Here is a 13,949-nt window from a genome sequence, read left to right as displayed (position 1 = left end):
CTCTGGTCTCTTATCAATTTCTATTGACTACAGACTCCAAGGACCTGAGTGGGTAACAAAAGTGAAACATTGAGAAAATAGACCAAAACACCATCAACAAGAAAATGGTTAAGTAAGTCATGGTATATACAAGGCAGATGTAAGGAACTAATTACATCATTTTGTATAAACTTGTTCTCCACTAAGGGCAATTTTGCTCCCTGGGGGGACCCCCGGCAGTGTCTGGAGACAGTTTTGAACCTCACGACTGACTGCGGAGGGGCTGCTACTGGCATCTGGTGCAAGGAGACCAGGGATGCTGGTCCACACCCTACAGTGCACAGAAAAGACGCCTAAAAAGTAATGATCTGGTCCTGAACGTCAGCGGTGCTGAATTTCAGAAACCCTGGTGTATAAAAACTAAATCTCAAAAATAACGTTGAAGGAAAAGAAAAAAAGCTGGCGATGAATCCTAACAGTAGGATGCTGTTATGGCAGTTTTTAAAAACACACAAAAATTACCATGTGTTGTTTAAGGGCACACACGTTTTTAAAAAGCCTATATACACATAAACTACAAGGCTACATGTCAAATTAGAAATGGCTACCTCTGGGGAGGGAGGGGGAGAAATATCCATACTGTTTTACAAATGTGTGCAGCAAATATGGCTAAGTGTTAAAATCTGTATATTGCTTGTGTACACTTCATTGAATTATTTCATTAAAAAGCAAATATAGGGGCTTCCCTGGTGGCGCAGTGGTTGAGAATCTGCCTGCCAATGCAGAGGATACGGGTTCGAGCCCTGGTCTGGGAAGATCCCACATGCCGCGGAGCAACTGGGCCCGTGAGCCACAACTACTGAGCCTGCGCGTCTGGAGCCTGTGCTCCGCAACAAGAGAGGCCGCGATGGTGAGAGGCCCGCGCACCGCGATGAAGAGTGGCCCCCACTTGCCGCAACTAGAGAAAGCCCTCACACAGAAACGAAGACCCAACACAGCCATAAAAATAAATAAATAAATAAACCCAAAGTTAAAAAAAAAAAAAAAAAGCAAATATAGAAATGGTGTTTTGTTAAGATTAAGGAATTACTTTGGATCTGGAAGACAATCATTTCTCTGTGAAAATTTACCAATAGAATAATAACGATATCATGGTATCTAATGACTGTCTACTCCACATCATGCATCACTCACTCTAAACAGGGTTTCTTCATATCTGCACTATTAAATAACTTTAGTTGTAAGTGCGGCCCCATTCAGTGCAGGGTGTTGAGAAGCATCCCTGGCTTCCACCCACTAGATGCCAGTAGCACCCCACCTTCACCCCCCAGGTGGTATAAAAATGTCTCTGGATATTGTCAAGAGTCCCCGGGGGCGGGGGGGGGGGAACTGCCCCAGGGTTGAAAAATCACTGCTCTAGACAGATGATTTACATCACACTCATCACTTGCTAAATGCAGGTACTGTTACGCACCTGCATTCAATTTAGAGATGTGTAAACTGAGGCTCTGAGAGGCTTAGCAACCTGCCTACTATCACCGGAGAGCTGACTGAGGCTCTCACGACTGGCGCCCGGCTGAGCAGAACGTCTCACGGGATACGAGAGAGTAAAAATCAGCTGAGAAAGTACCGGCCCTGTCATTCATCATGCTGGGAGGGCGGATGAAGCCAGCAAAATTAGCAGGAAACGTATCCTCCAAGAACACGCTACAGCTGTAAAGTGTCAAAACAGCTCCCTTTTGAGCCATTGCCGTCTACCTCGCTGAATACTCTGTCCATTAAAAGCACACCTTCTGACCGAAGTCCTATCAGAAGGAAGACAACGTCCGTCTCCTGCCTGTCAGACATAATTCCCTTGGATACCAAGAATCCGTCTCCATCTCCACCCAGGTGCAGGGCTCAGATAAGGAGTTTCCGGACATACAATCCACAGGCACCTTATCTTTGCGGTTCCCAAGGAAACAGGGCCTGGGTCCACGTCGCCGTCCAGACCCAACGCTGACCTCTCTGCACGGAGCTCAGTTTTGCTCTGAGCCAATGGAAACCAGGCTGCACTTACATCTCACCTACACCCATCCTTCCCCAAAATCCTACAGTGAGTGCGATCCGGGTCCTAAGGCCCAGGGGGTCAGAAGGTCCCGCGCCAACCAAAACCCCCGGGGCTCAGTCCCATCCCACCGGCCTCCACCCGGGCGGGACCCGGGAATTCGCGCTTTTAATGACCCCGCCCCCTACTCTTGGAACTGTGCCCCGCCCTCTGACCCATTCCCACCGCCGCCCGCCACTCCTCCAGCCTCGGCCGACGAGCAGACGCGGGGCCAGGACCTCCGGTGGACACAGGAAAAACCTACCTCCCGAGAAATAGGCTGGCGCGGAAGGGAAACCGCAGTCCCCGGCGACCACTCCCCGACCGCCGCTTCTGCTTCCGGCTCCAGGACTGTCGGGAGCGGAAAAGGAGGCAAGCCCTCGGCTTGGGACTGGTGGAGCCCCGAGGAGGGGCGGGCCAACAACATCCTCCAATAGCCGAGCAGAGAAAGGCGATTCCCCTCCCCCGCGGGACGCGATTGGGCCCAAGGTCCAGCCTCTCCCCTCTAGGTCATTCCAGAAACCGAAATTCCTGGGCGCGGTTAAGGAGGGATCCGCCTACGTGGGCGTGGTTATCGGCTAAGGAGCCCAGGGATGCTGCTGGGGGCGTGGCCTCCCGCTAATCCCTGAGCGCCCAGTTTACTCTGATAAGCAATGGCCGCTCACATAAGCAATAAATGCTTATCTCTCCAAACATGTTCCTCATGCTAACACACCCATATAAAAAGATATTCCCATTGTTGGAATGTTTCTCCCCTGAAAGTCTCTTATTTCTTGGGGAAATGGGGTCATATTTTATTCATTTCTCTACGTGTTGCTTTTGTTACTAATATATGCCTTGTGATATCCTATGGTGGCCACTGGATGGCGACCTAGCTCATGTTTTCACTTTTGTACCTATGTATGTATTTGTATTGAGTGTACCCGGGAAAAATGCATGGGGATTCCTCAAAAAAAATGCTCATTAAGCATCTCTGTATTCCAGACTCTATTGTCTGCACGGGGGAAGACAGCAGTAAACGAACACAAAAATCCTTGCCCTCATCCTTCTTAGATTCCAGTGGGGAGGGACAAAAATTAACCATATAAAGAGCATATATAATAAATATAATGTATCCCAATGTGGACAGGGGAGAGGCTGTGAGTACCTGCTGCTTCTGCTGCCTCCCCAGGGCCCTGTACAGCTGTTTGGTTCCAATCACACACAGAGAAGCCTCTGCCCTGCCCTAACCGCCCCCTCTCCCCTTTTAGGGACCCATCCCCAGCCTTTTTCCAGGTTCTAGGCAGGATGCTTCTAGTACAGGGAGGGCTGCCAGGGTGACTGAGGTGAGGCTGGGGCAGGCCTGGGGGCTCTGCGAGCAGTTCCTGGCTGTGAACTGTCATCTCAGGCACTTGGAGAAGCTCAGATGTGCAGTGGATGGTGTCCAGGATGGGCTGCAGCTGGCTTATTTGCATTAAATTAACAGGCTCAATTTTGGGAGAATTGAAAATTCTTATAGGTCTTCTTTTTAAGGGCATGTCTGTCGATTCAGAAACGATAACTTCATCATAATATAGTATACACAAGTCAGTTCAGAGTGAATCATGGAACTGAATGTAAGAGATAAAACTCTAAAACATCTGGAAGAAACACAGGAGAAAAATCTTGGGACTTCCCTGGTGGCGCAGTGGTTGGGACTCTGCGCTCCCAGTGCAGGGGGCCCGGGTTCCATTCCTGGTCGGGGAACTAGATCCCACATGCATGCCACAACTAAGGAGCCCATGTGCCGCAACTAAGACCCAGCACAACCAAATAAATAAATAAATATTTAAAAACAATCTTTGTGACCTTGGGTTAGGCAAAGATTTCTTAGCTAGGATACAAAATGTGGCAAATACACACAAAGGAAAGATCAAGTAGGTCATTAAATTTTTAAACATTTGCTCATTGAAAGGCACTGTGAAGAAAGCAAGCAGGCAAGCCACAAGAAGATATTTGTGAAACAGACACTGACAAAGTAATTGTATCCACAATATACAAAGAAAGCGTTCAGTGGAGAAAAATAGTGACCACAAGAGGGCGCCCTTTCACTAGCAAAACCTCCTAGTTGGCTGTTTGGGAGCAGCCACTGAAGTATTGCAGGATAAAGGGGATGTTACCGAACCAAACTGGGTCTGCTCACGTGCGGCCAGTAAAGCCAGTTTACTGACCCGGGTTGTGGTGAAGGAAAGGGGAATGTTTATTGCAGGCGCCAAGCCAGGAGTCCAGGCAGCTAGTGCTCAAAAGCCCCAGACTCACTCCCCAGTAGTTTTCAGGGAAAAGGTTTTAAAGATGGGGTGAGAGAGGGGGTTGTGTGTGCGTGATCAGCTGGTGGACGTTCTTCTGATTGGTTGGTGGTGAGGTAATCAGGCATCAACATCATAAACCTTCTGGTTCCAATTGGTCTGGGGGTCTACCTGCTTGTGGGCATCGTGCAGTTAACTCCATCCACCTAGTGGGGGTTTCAGTATCTGCAAAACAACTCAAAGGACATGACTCAGAATATTATCTATAGCCCTTGAGGAGGAACGGAAGGTCCTTGACTTTAATGGCTAAATCATTGTTATTTCGTCTTGCTTGGCTGTTTTACTTTCTTTCTGCATTTTCTCCCTTCTCTGATTGAATTTATTCTTAGGAACTCAAGGAAGGCCTAGGAAGCTGAAGGTTTTTTTACAGACAAGAGGAAGGTGGAGGACATGGGGGGGCGGTTTGTCCTGCAAAGTCCCCATAGGGTCCTGCTTGGTTACAGGGGCACAGAATGCAATTTACATCCAGAGTTAAGGGGGGAAATATGAATAATTTACATATACGTATGTATATATACACAGAGAGAAAATCAAAAAGCAAAAGGGACCAGCTATGAATGTTGGGAAAACTGGGTGAAGGGAATATTCAGGAGTTCTTTGTACTGATCTTGCAACTTTTCTGTAAGCTTGAAATTATATCAAAATAAAAAGGTCCCCCCGCAAATAGTTTCCTAGTTTGTACTAGAAAGCATATAGATAGCCAACCAGTGATCAAAGAAATCAGTGATCGATTTTAATTGTCTGTGACCATTTGGTTTCATTTGTTTTCTTGTATCTCTGGTTTTATTGCTGTGTTTTCCACGAATATAACTGGTAAGATCATCCCTTTAAGGAATTTTATAATAGCGTATTTGTGGTTGAAAACAATGGGTCCCAAATGAAGCTGCTTCTTTGTGTCACACTTTTTCTTTTTGTTTTTCATCCTGAATTTTAATCTCACATTTATTTCTGAAAAGCAGATTGGACAGTGACAGGGGAAATTCATTCATTTACCTCGACACGATCATTGCTTGGAAGCCGCAGCCCATGTATTATTATTTTTTTTTTTTTCATGGCCTCTCATATTATTGGCATCCCCATCATGAAACCATTTTCTTACGTTTCTGTTAGTATGTCTCTTTTTTTTTTTTTCTTACCACGCTGCGCGGCTTCTGGGAATCTTAGTTCCCCGACCAGAGATCGAACCCGCGCCCTCAGCAGTGACTGGGCAGAGCCCTAACCACTGGACCGCCAGGGAATTCCCAGTATGTCTCTTTTTTAATTGAAAATTTTTATTGAGAGAACTGTAGATTCACATGCAGTTGTAAGAAATAATTCAGAGAGATCTCTTCTACATTTTTCCAAGTTTTCCCCAGTAGTAACATTTTGCAAAACTATAGTACAATGTCACAACCAGGATCTTAACATTGATACAATCTATTTTATTCAGGGGTGTGTGTGTGTGTGTGTGTGTGTATTAAGTTCTATACAATTATAACACCTGGGTGGGTTCATTTATCCACAGTCAAGATACAGAGTATGTTCATCACCACAAGGGTCTCCTGTGTTGCCCTTATAATCGCACCCACCTCCCTCCTAGTTTTCCTGCCACCCTAACCCACCAGGAAGGTTTTTTTTTTTTTTTTTAATTTAAAAAGTTAGGGCTTCCCTGGTGGCGCAGTGGTTGAGAATCCGCCTGCCAATGCAGGGAACACGGGTTCGAGCCCTGGTCTGGGAAGATCCCACATGCCGCGGAGCAACTGGGCCCGTGAGCCACAACTACTGAGCCTGCGCGTCTGGAGCCTGTGCTCTGCAACAAGAGAGGCTGCGATGGTGAGAGGCCCGCGCACCGCGATGAAGAGTGGCCCCCACTTGCCACAACTAGAGAAAGCTCTCGCCCAGAAGCGAAGACCCAACACAGCCAAAAATAAATAAATTAATTAATTAATTTAAAAAAATATGTACTTAAAAAAAAAAAAAGAAAATGTTAAAAAGTTACTCATTCTCCTAGGAATCCCCTAACTAGAAGCACCAGGCTTGAGCTCAGAAATCTGCATGTTAACAAAGATGATCCCAGGGCTGGGACAGTAATCCTGGAGCATCTAGTTACGCCTGAAAGCCAGGCAGTGCTCACAAAATGATGTGGGCTTGTCACTACAGCCCAGAAGCCAGTTGGAAGGGGCTCCTACTGGCCAAATCTGGGACAATGGGACCATTAAAACAATTAAGGAGACGAAAGCCAAGGGCCCCACGGGCAAGGCTGGGGGAGTTCTCCAGGGCTCAAACGATCATTTTGCAACTGTCCCAGCAAAGATTGTTTCAGGCAAGAATCAGCCTGAGCAAAGGACCTGAGGTAGTGTTCAAGGACTAGCAGGGAGGCCTGTGTGGCTGGAATAAAGGGACTGAAGTCAGAGGGGTGCTAAAGATGCCGTGGGGCCTTCAAAACCCACCTGAGGACTTCGGCTTTGACTCTGGGAGACTGAGAGCCCTGGGGGGTGTTTGAGCAGGGGAAAGACAGGATCTGACTCAATGATACGGATGTTCTCTATCAACAGGGTCCAATATGGCACCCGCCAGCCATATGTGGCTACTGAGCTCCAGTAAGGAGCTGAATTTTAACTGATTGAAGGTTAAAGAGCCACATTTGACTAGTGGTTACCTCACAGGACCCGGCAGCTCTAAGGGAAGGAGAGAGACAAATAAGTAAATAGAGAAACAAGATTCACAAAATGTAAGTGCTTAAAAGAAAATAGAAGGTGAACGGGTGAAAGTGAGCCAAGATTTTGAGCTAAGGTAGTCAGGAAGGGCTTCTCGGAGGAAGTGACGTTCACAGTGAGACATGGAAGATAAGGAGTTCCTGCCACCCTAGAGAGAACAGGGAAGGCTGTTTCAGGAAGAGGGCACAGCATGTGCAAAGGTCCTGGGGCAGGACCGGGCCTGGTGTGTTGGAGGAATAGTGAGGAGGCCCGTGTGTCTGGAGCAGAGTGAGCGAGGGGGAGAGAGGGAGGAGGGGAGGGCAGGGAGGGGACCGGGGCAGGTTGTGCCCCTCTTTGACCTCCACTTCATACCTAGAATGAAAACCAGGGGTCTCCCTAATTACCTCCCACTCTTGAGTATGGTAGGTAGTATCCCATTTGATGAGAGCAGGGACCAGAGAGGTAGCATGATTTGCCCGGGGTCACACAGCTGGGGAGAAGCACACACAGCATTCAGTCTGCACTCCTGCCCACCTCCATCGACCACCTCCCAGTGTGATCGCTGTTGTTCCTTTGCAGTTCCAGGAGATCCGGCAGGGGCTCCAGGAACATCACAAGCAGGTGAATGAGTGACCAGGAGCTTGGAGCAGGGCTGCCCCTCCTTGCAAGGCAGGGGAAAGGGGGAGGGGGGGGTGAGGGCAGGGAGGGGACAGGGCAGGTCATGCAGGGCCTAGCGGGCCACAGGGGAGGACTTGGGCTTCCCCCCCCCAAGGGAGGTGGGAGCCCTGGAGGGCTGGGGGCAGAGGGGGTGGGACCTGAAGTGGAATCCCCAGGGTATCAGGGGGGCCCCACACCTCAGGAGTGCATCTCCAGTCCTGAGCCTCTTCCCTCCTGTCCCCGCAGGCCTGGAGGAGGCCAGGGCCCTGTCAGCACGTTGCAGGTTAGCTGCCTGTGCTAGGAAGGGGCTGTTAGGTGCCAGGCACGGCCTGATGTGATCTCCGTGTGTCTGAGGTTCTCAAGGGCCTGACTCACACTGGGGGTGGGGAGGGACAGCTCCCAGCACGGGGAGCCTTGCCCAGGCTGAGCATGGCTTCCACCCCGCCTGTCCTCCCGCCACCTGGCCCCTTTCTCCTGGGTGCTGGCAGGACTTTCTGCCTGTGCCGGGTGTGACTCCTTCCCCAGCCGCATTCCCAGACTAAGCCCCAGAACAGCACAAGTCAAAACAACAGCGTCCCCACCAGGAGGCAAAGAACAGAAATGAAACACTTGTTTTCACTAAGTGGAAGGAAATTGGGAAAAGATCCATTATTCTACCTTTGCTGAAACCTGTGATCAGAGTGAACGCAGAACCGTCAGGTCCAGGGCGGGTCCCCTGCAGCCACACGAACCGCACCCCACCCCCACCCTGCAACCAGTGGTCGTCCCATCCTCCCTCCGACCACTACCCAGCAAAGGACTGGGGCGGGACCCCCACGTAAGGTCCGGACAGGACGCCGGTACCTGACCCTGCGGCGCAGGGTGGAGACTTGGATTGTGAGCCCTGGGGTAGGACCGGGTCCATGGCTGCTTCCAGCCCTCCTGCCTCTCAGGGGCATTCTCCTTGCGGCCCGCGGCCCGGGCAGGTGAGAACGATGGGGACGGTACACCCGGGACCACATGTGGCAGGTGAGCACAGCAGCTGGGCGAGAGCGAGGTCCACGCAGGGTGCCAGCGGGCCTGCCCCCAGCTCTGATTGGAGGGTGCTCTGGGCTCGCCCTCTCATGGAGGGCTCTGATTGGACAATTTCCCAAGATCCGCCCCCTGCCTCTTCAGTGACAGGTCAACAGGACACCTGTGGCTGACCAGCCCACCCCCCACCTGGGCTCTGAGCTGAACCTGGTCCCGAATGGGCATGCCCTCCTGGAGCCAAATGTGTGTCTTTTTTTTTTTTTTAACAATGTGTGTGTCTTGATTCAGTTTCCCCAGGGAACCAGGACTGGACAGGATGGTATGGGGGTCTGGTGACATCCTGGGCCAGTGGTCTGCCCAATTTAAGGTCGCCCTGGGTCTATGCCCTTTGTTTAAGAACAAAGACAGTGACGTCACCACGTTCAAGGCAGGGCCAGGCTCTGTCAGACGTGTGACCTTTGACATGGGGTGACCTCGCCCTTCATCCCCGCCCTCACATCTGGGGCTTGAGGTCAGCAACCCAAGGCTCCACCATGGGAAGCCGGACCATGAGGCCCTAGCCTCCCTGCAGGACTGGTTCAGTCCCACTTGCTGATCTTGGAGAACATCTCAGAGAGGCAGGAGGCATCTGGGATTCCCTTTCAGGACACCGATGCTGGCTGGCAACAGTCATTTTGGGGAGTTTGTTTTACCACAAGGACATCATTGCTGAAAAGCACCATTTTGGGGTCCTCCATCTAGCCTATAAGCTCTGGGGGCTTACTAGCCCACCAGCAGGCCGGCACCTGTCCTGAGTCCCCCATGGGATGAGCAACCAGTCACTCCAGGACCCGGCCCCAGACCACCAGTGGGTCAGCAAAGCCTGAGAGCCAAACAGGCCAGGGAACAGTCCCACCTATGAGTGAATCCACAGTGGTCAGATTCACCACAACAGAAGGACCCATAAGCCCACCTAGGGAGCACCCCCAGAGCATATAACTCAGATGTCCAGAAGGGAGTTTGTGTCTGGGCACCATAGGTTGTCTCGTACATTAAGGTCACATCTACAAGATTGGGAAATGAAACTGACCTACCTAATACATAGATATAGACACAGAGAATTAGACAAAATGAGGAGAAGAAGGAATATGTTCCAAATGAAGGAACAAGACAAAACCCCAGAAGAAGAACTAAGTGAAGTGGAGATAAGCAATCAAATGAATAAAGAATTCAAGGTAATGACCATAAAGATGTTCAGGAATCCAACAGGGGGAGGGGCAAGATGGCGGAAGAGTAAGACGCGGAGATCACCTTCCTTCCCACAGATACAGTAGAAACACATCTACACGTGGAACTGCTCCTACAGAACACCTACTGAACGCTGGCAGAAGACGTCAGACCTCCCAAAAGAAACTAACACACCATTGTAAAGCAATTATACTTCAATAAAGATGTTAAAAAAAAAAAAAGATGTTCAACAAACTTGGGAGAAGAATGACGAACACAGCAAGGACGTTTATGAAGAGTTAGAAAATATAAAGAAGAACCAATCAGAGCTGAAGAATACAATAAATGAAATTTAAAATACAGTAGTAGGGAGCTTCTGTGGTGGCGCAGTGGTTAAGAATCCGTCTGCCAATGCAGGAGACATGGGTTCGAGCCCTGGTCCAAGAGGATCCCACATGCCGCGGAGCAACTAAGCCTGTGTGCCACAACTACTGAGCCTGCACTCTACAGCCCGTGCTCTGCAACAAGAGAAGCCACCACAATGAGAAGCCCGCGCACCGCAATGAAGAGTAGCCCCCGCTTGCCTCAACTAGAGAAAGCCCGCGTGCAGCAATGAAGAAGCAAGGCAGCCAAAAATAAATAAAATTAAACGAATTTATATAAAAAATACACTAGTAGGAAATAACAAATGCTGGAGAGGGTGTGGAGAAAAGGGAACCCTCCTACACTGTTGGTGGGAATGTAAATTGGTGCAGCCACTATGGAGAACAGTATGGAGGTTCCTCAGAAAACTAAAAACAGAATTACCATATGATCCAGCAATCCCACTCCTGGGCATATACCTGGACAAAACTGTAATTCAAAATGATACATGCACCTCTATGTTCATAGCAGCACTATTCACAATAGCCAAGACATGGAAACCACCTAAATGTCCATTGACAGATGAATGGATAAAGATGTGGTACACATATACAATGGAATACTACTCAGCCATAAAAAAGAATGAAATAATGGCATTTGCAGCAACATGGATGCAAGTACAGATTATCATACTGAGTGAAGTAAGTCAGACAAAGACAAATACCATATGATATTACTTATATGTGGAATCTAAAATATGACACAAATGAACCTGTCTATGAAACAGACTCACAGCCAAACATAAAATAAATAAATGAATAAAAACTTATGAAAGGGAAAAGCACATAGCCAAGAATACTCCACCCAGCAAACTATTATTCAGATTTGAAGGAGAGATAGAGTTTTTGAGACATGCAAAAGCTAAAAGAGTTCAGCACCACTAAACCAGCTTTACCAGAAATATTAAAGGGACTTCTCTAAGTGGAAAAGAAACTATCACAACTAGAAATGTGAAAATTAGGAAAGGAAATATTTCTTTGGTAAAGGCAACATACAGTAAAGGTAGTAGATCAACCACTTATAAAGCTAGTAGGAAGTTTAAAAGTCAAAAGTAGTAAAATCATCTACATCCTCAATAAGTAGTTTAAGAATACACACAAAATAAAAGATGCAAAATATGATGTCAAAACATTACATGTGGGAATTCCCTGGTGGTTCAGTGGTTAGGACATGGCGCTTCCACTGCAGGGAGCACGGGTTTGATTCCTGGTTGGGGAACTAAGATCCCATGTGCCATGTGGCACAGCAAAAAAAAAAAAAAAAAAAAAGAGAGAAAGAGAAAGAAAAAAAAAAACATTAAATGTTGAGGGGAGGGTAGTGGTGGTAAAGATCCAGGGTTCCTAGAAAGCATCTGAACTTAAGATATGAACTTAAAATAATCACATATATATAGAGTGTTACACAAAATCTCATGGTAGCATAAACCATAATCTATAACAGATATACACATAGAAATGAGAAAGGAATCCAAACATAACACTGAAGATAGTCATCAAATCACAAGGGAAGAAAGAAAAAGAAGGAACAAAAAAGAACTACAAAACAACCAGAAAACAATAAACAAAGTGACAATAAATACACACCAATCAATACTTACTTTCAATGTAAATGCCCCAATCAAAAGAAGGCCTGAATGGATCAAAAAAACCAAGACCCATATATATGCTGCCTACAGGTGACTCAATTCAGATCTAAAAACACACACAGACTGAAAGTGAGGGGATAAAAAAAGGTATTCCATGCAAATGGAAATGAAAAGAAAGCTGGGGTAGGAATACTTATATCAAACAAAATGACTTTAACAAAGACTCTAACAGGAGACAAAGTAGGACATAACATAATGATCAAGGGATCAAACAAAAAAGAAGCAATACTAGTTGTAAATATTGGAGCACCCAATATAGGAGCACCTAAATACATAAAATAAATATTAGCAAACAAAAAGATAGGAAATGACAGTAAACCAATAATAGTAGGGAACTTTAACACCCCACTTGCATCAATGGGCAGATCATCCAGACAGAAAATCAATAAGGAAACACTGCCCTTAAATGACATATTAGATCACATGGACTCTCTCTCTCTCTCTCTCTCTATATATATATGTATATATATATGTGTGTGTATATATATATATACACATATATATATACATATATATACATATATATATATATGTGTGTGTGTGTATATATATACAAACATTTCACCCCCAAACGCAGAATACACATTCTTTTCAAGTGCACATGGAACATTCTCCAGGATAGACCACATGCTAGGTAACAAAATAAGTCTCAATAAATTTAAGAAGATTGAAATCATATTAAGTATCGTTCCTGACCTCAACAGTAGGAGACTAGAAATCAACTACAAGGAAAAAAAAAAGGCAAAACCCAAAAATATGTGATGGCTAAATAATATGCTACTAAATAACCAATGAGTGACTGAAGAAAGCAAAGAGCAAATAAAAAAATAACTGGAGACATATGAAAATGGAAACACAACATTCCAAAATCTATGGGATGTAACAAAAGCAGTTCTAACAGGGAAGTTCACAGTGATACAAGCCTACCTCAGGAAACAAAACAAATCTCAAGTAAACAATCTAACCTTACACCTAAAGGAACTAGAAAAAGGAGAACAAACAAAACCCAAAGTTAGCCAAATGAAAGAAATCAAAGATTGGAGCAGAAATAAATAGAGACTTAAAAAAAAAAAAACCGGGACTTCCCTGGTGGCGCAGTGGTTGAGAGTCTGCCTGCCAATGCAGGGGACGCGGGTTCGAGCCCTGGTCTGGGAAGATCCCACATGCCGCGGAGCGGCTGGGCCCGTGAGCCACAATTGCTGAGCCTGCGCGTCTGGAGCCTGTGCTCCGCAACAAGAGAGGCCGCGATAGTGAGAGGCCCGCGCACCGCGATGAAGAGTGGCCCCCGCTTGCCGCAACTAGAGAAAGCCCTCGCACAGAAACGAAGACCCAACACAGCCATGAATAGATAAATAATACATAAATAAAATAACTTTAAAAAAAAAAAACCAATAGAACAGATATATGAAATTCACAGCTGGTTCTTTGAAAACATAAATAGTATATACAATTTTATATCAAATATCTTTCTTTTGAAAATGGTTAGTCATCCATACCCTTGTAGGACAATACCATTTTCACGTATTGATTCAACTGTTAGCAGTTACTTTCACTCTTTGGACCAATGTTTCTAGCGACATTTTTGAAAAAAATTTAAATTGTAGTAAACCTAATAAGTCTTATTGGTTTATGTTCTGCTTCAGCTTGTCCTGATCTCATCTCCATTCCGACACACTTAGAGTTGGACTCATCACACTCCAGCACTATTCTCCATGGATGACAACCTGCATCTCAGTTATAGCACCTCAATCATGCTGTCGTTGTTGTTTTTTCTGTGCAAAATAATGGAACCACTGACTCTTCCTCTCACCCAAACTTCCAGCCATCAAGAAATTCTAATAGCCCGAATTTCAAATTATGTCTGGGCTCTAACCCCATACAACACTGCCACTGCTACCGACCCAGTCTGACATACTACCTTGATTGACAACATCATCCTAGTG

General features: G+C 46.6%; 1 protein-coding gene and 1 long non-coding RNA gene across 2 annotated transcripts in view; both read right to left on the bottom strand.

The window, feature by feature from the left end:
- LOC132363204 (uncharacterized) overlaps window positions 1-2,417 on the bottom strand; it is a 43,500-nt gene extending 41,083 nt beyond the window's left edge. The window contains exon 1 of the long non-coding RNA XR_009502569.1: window positions 2,331-2,417. This is a non-coding gene — a long non-coding RNA (uncharacterized LOC132363204). The remainder of the gene's footprint in view (window positions 1-2,330) is intronic.
- The window catches only part of LOC132363494 (zinc finger protein 28 homolog), an 86,540-nt gene that overhangs the window by 51,257 nt on the left and 21,334 nt on the right, over window positions 1-13,949 (bottom strand). The window lies entirely within an intron of this gene.

Source organism: Balaenoptera ricei, chromosome 3 (assembly GCF_028023285.1).
Source record: "Balaenoptera ricei isolate mBalRic1 chromosome 3, mBalRic1.hap2, whole genome shotgun sequence".
Classification (NCBI taxonomy): domain Eukaryota; kingdom Metazoa; phylum Chordata; class Mammalia; order Artiodactyla; family Balaenopteridae; genus Balaenoptera; species Balaenoptera ricei.
This window is presented reverse-complemented; position numbering and strand designations above follow the sequence as displayed.